This window comes from Cynara cardunculus (genome assembly GCF_001531365.2).
Source record: "Cynara cardunculus var. scolymus isolate 2C chromosome LG 8, CcrdV1, whole genome shotgun sequence".
Classification (NCBI taxonomy): Eukaryota; Viridiplantae; Streptophyta; class Magnoliopsida; order Asterales; family Asteraceae; genus Cynara; species Cynara cardunculus.
The window spans coordinates 3,493,361-3,498,045 of record NC_037535.1 but is presented as its reverse complement, the minus strand read 5'-3'; the positions used below and the strand labels follow the sequence as shown (position 1 = coordinate 3,498,045).

The following is a 4,685-nucleotide window of genomic DNA, read 5'->3' as shown; positions in this document are numbered from 1 at the left end:
TTTTAAATTTCCTAGATCCTTAATCAGAAATTTACTTTTTAAGTACTCCTTAAAGGCATTAATCTCATTTACACTATTTCCTGTAATAACAATATCATCTACATAAACAAGAAGAACAAGAAACACAGAATCAATACTTTTTGTGAACAAAGAATAATCAATAATACTTTGCTTAAACCCATTCTCAATTAAGCACGAATACAACTTTGCATACCACTGCCTGGGAGCTTGTTTTAGCCCATATAAGGACTTAACCAGTTTACATACCTTTTTCTCTTTAGGATCATAATAACCCTCAGGAAGAGTCATATATACATCTTCAACAAGATCACCGTAAAGAAAAGCATTATTGACATCCAACTGAAACAAAGGCCATTTACATTGAACAGCAAGGGCAATTATACATCTGATAGTAACCATTTTTACGATTGGGGAGAAAGTCTCCTCATAGTCTAGGCCCTCTCTCTGACTGTACCCCTTAGCCACTAATCTGGCTTTATACCTTTCAATTTCACCATTGGACTTATACTTTATTTTGTACACCCATTTACAGCCTATAGCTTTTCTATTACTAGGTAAATATGTTACATACCAAGTCCCATTTCTATGCAAAGCCTCCATCTCTTCATTCATAGCATTTAACCAATTTTGATCACAACAAGCATCTTTAAAAGATTTGGGCTCGACAGACTTATTTAAATTTGACACAAAACAGAAATTATCAGAAGAAAGACAAGAGTAATTAACAACCCTTTCAATGTCATACTTGACCTTACCCTCAATAACAAAGTCATCAAATTTCCGAGGGATTGTGTTTTGGGAAAGTTACCCTCAGGGACAAGACCTGTATTATCATCATTAGCTAATACAATATTACTAGGAGGACTGGCAACCAGTCTAGAGCTACCCAAAGGTTGCCAACTGGTAACTCCACCAAGACTATCCTTTTGGGGAAGACTTTGTCTATCCTGATCAATCGAGCTGCCTAGCGGGCTGACTATTATTGTCCCTAGATAGGCTACCTAGTCCTCTTTGTCTACTGTTACTAGAATTTTCTTGGTCATTAGGATCATCAGTAACAGGTCTACTATTCTCATCATCGGGTCCCACAACATTGAACTCATTAGAGGAACCAGAAACAATATCAAAGAAATTCAGATTATCAACATTTTCATTTACAACCAAATCAGTTTCCTCAGTACTCATCTTATAAGGAAAAATATTCTCATAGAATTTTACGTCTCTGGAAAAAACAATTTTCTTGGTTTCTAAGCTATATAGCCTATAACCCTTCTTTGAGTTAGCATATCCCAACATAATACATTTTTCAGATTTTGGTGAGAACTTATTAGATATATTGGGAATATGAACAAAACAGAGACATCCGAAATTACGCAGATGAGTTAGAACTGGTTTAAAGCCGTAAATAACCTCGTAGGGACTCTTACCATTTAAAAGAGAAGTGGGAGTTCGGTTAATCAGGTAAGTAGCAGTTAAGACACACTCACTCCACATATTAAGGGGGACTCCAGCCTGAAACATTAGAGCCCTGGCAATGTTAAGTAAATGTCTATGTTTGTGTTCAACCACCCCATTTTGTTGGGGTGTGTAAACACAAGAAGTTTGGTGAATAATTCCTTTTAGCTCAAAGAATTCACACAGACTTTGGTTGGTGAATTCGGTTCCATTATCACTTCTGAAAACTTTGACACTTTTACCAAACTGAGTAAACAATAAACTGCAAAAAAAATTAATATGATCCCCAACTTCATGCTTTCCCTTTAAAAGATATACCCACACAGCGCGGGTAAAACCATCGACAATAGTTAAGAAGAATCTATATCCTTCTCTACTTTGAATGTGATAAGGTCCCCAGACGTCCAGGTGAACAAGTTCACCTAGACTTTTAGTCTTATGAGTACTGGTTCCAAATTTCTCATGGGTTTGTTTTGCCTTATGGCAAATTTTGCAGGGTCCACTAATTTCATTACCAATGTTTAGAGTGTCTTTTAAAACATGTAAGACTTGATAAGCTGGGTGACCAAGTCTACTGTGCCATAATAAACAAGAGACAAAGCAAACCATACCACAACCATTAGAGTCACAAGGAACATTGTAGGTGGGATTATGATAAAAAAAGTATAGCCCTCCATCCTGACTACCAGTCCACACAATGTTCTTCTGCAGATAGTCCTGAACATAGCACTTTGTTTCATCAAATTTTATACAAACTTTATTGTCTCTGGCGAGCTTATGAACAGATAGAAGATTGACATTGAACTCAGGAACTACTAGGACATCAAATAAGGTCACATTATTAGATAATCTCAAGTTACCTATTTTATTTATTTTAGCTTTAGTACCATTAGGGTGACTAACGCTAAGATTTAAATCAGTGACATCCACAACATTTTCTAAGTTTAAGAAACTAGAGGTCATATGTTGGTTAGCTCCAGAATCAACAATCCAACTAGAAATAGACTTTTGATACATACCTGCCATATTGGCAGAAGGTCCTTCAGAGGTGACTTTGGGATTGATCAAGTTCAGGATCTTAGCTATCTACTCTTCAGAAAAAGTAAAGGATGATTTTGGAGAAGCAGACTCAGGAACAGAGGCATTACCAACAGATGGTTTAAAACCTTGATTTTGAAATTTAGTATTTTGAGATTGAGGTTGAGATCTGGGGCGATTTTGAAAATCCTTTGGGAAACCTATAAGTTTGAAACAACGCTCAATTGTGTGTCCAGAAATCCCACAATGTTTGCAAATGAGACCAGTAGTGTTTCTTCCTGGTCTTTTTCTATTTTCAAAACCTTTGCTCAAAAAAGCAGAATTTTGATTTTTTCCACGATTTTGACTAGAATTGATTCCCCTATGAGATTCCTCCCTAGATACGAGAGAAAAAGCAGTTTTAACGGATGGGAGAGGATCTCTAGTTAAAATGTTGCTCCTAATAGGTTGATAAACCTCATCAAGACCCATAAGGAATTGCATTAGTTTAATAAGTTGGCTGTGTTCTAGGAAATCATGCGAGGCATTGCAAGTACAGGATGGAAGTTTCACAAGAGCGTCGAATTGTTTCCAAAGGGAATTCAATTTATGGTAGTATTTAGAAACGGGCAGGTTATTTTGACTCAACGAATTTATTCTTTGATAGAGATTAAAAGTCACCGATCCGTCAACCTTATCGTAAGTCTCCTTAAGTTCCTCCCAAACTTGAGAGGAAACTTTAGAGAAAACCTGTCCAAGAAATAAATCCTCTGTCATGGAACTTAAGATCCATGAGAGGACAACAGAATTGCAATGATCCCACAGTTTCTCAAGTGTGGGATCATTTTTAGGACGGAGACAGGAGCCATCAATGAAACTAAGTTTATTTTTAGTCTCAAGGGCTAAAATCATCGCACACGACCACACCCGATAGTTCTCTGTTCCACATAGCTTGAAGGATAATATAGAACCTCCAGTAGTATCACTAGGGTGCAAGTACAAGGGGTCTCCAAAGTCTAATTTTATGACTCTGGATTCCATTGGACTTGACGTACTAGCATTAGATACGGAAGATTCCATAAGCACAATTAAACAAACGCACACGAAAAAACAGAAGACTGAAATGCTTAAAGGCAGGATTCCTAAAACACTTATAGTGTTAGGTCAAGCCAACAAGACAGTTTCTGACCCCACAAAAAAACAGAGAAAGAACACACAGCAAGAAAGAAGAAAGAGCCTTAACACAACGTCCTTTAACAGAGTTAAAGGTTAACAAAAAAACAGGTAAAGAAACACAATAATCACACAAGATGAAAAAATGATAAGAGAAACTACTTATCACAGGAGCTCCCGGATGTACCTGAACAGAAAAAGAGGTTAGAGGCACAATTAATGCCAGATCTGAGATAAACCAGATCTAGACTTATCAGATAGAAATAGATGACAAATGGTGCTAATAGAACAGAGAGAGATCTCAACGAGATACCCAAATAGATCATGAAGACCCAAAAAATAGGATGCAATACAGCCGATCATTTAAACACAGATTATAGAAGCATGTATGCATAAAGAAATAGATCTGGAAACATGGACACAGATCTAGGTCAACGAGATATACAGAATTATGAATGGATCCGGATGTATGGACACAGATCCTTAACAAATTTAAAAATATAGCAAGCATATTAACCAGATCTGGAAATAAGGACTCAGATCTTGAAACATTATAGGCAAAAAAAGGAATATGCCTATAAAGAAACAAAAGGATCTGAAGAAAATAAACACAGATTGATAACAAAGAAGCTATGCGGACCAGATCTTGAAAGGGGACCAAATAAGAATGGTACATGCCCAATCATATTTCTGGAACAAGATAAAGAGAGGAAGATGAACAGATATTATATTTGTTTTGTAGATATCGTGGATGAGCCTAGCAAAGCGAGGGCAAAAATACACCAAGCATAAAGGACTCATACCAGTCACGTATCTAAAACCAGATTAAGAAGAAATAAACACAGACGCGAGCGTGACGCTCTGATACCATGTTATTTTTCTTAAACACACTCATATTAACAAAACAAAGGATTACACTAGACTGAAAATGTAAAAAAACAGATTACAAAATAGATCTACAAATCTAACACTAAAGAATCTAAAGTATGAAGAAGAGAAACACTAACTCAGCTTGTTAC

General features: G+C 36.4%; 1 long non-coding RNA gene across 1 annotated transcript; it reads right to left on the bottom strand.

The window, feature by feature from the left end:
• Positions 1-825: 825 nt before the first annotated feature.
• LOC112517354 lies at positions 826-3,284 on the bottom strand. Its single transcript, XR_003069662.1, has 2 exons — positions 2,496-3,284; positions 826-1,533 (listed from the first exon to the last, which is right to left on the bottom strand). It is a non-coding gene; the product is annotated as an uncharacterized LOC112517354 (long non-coding RNA).
• Positions 3,285-4,685: the final 1,401 nt, after the last annotated feature.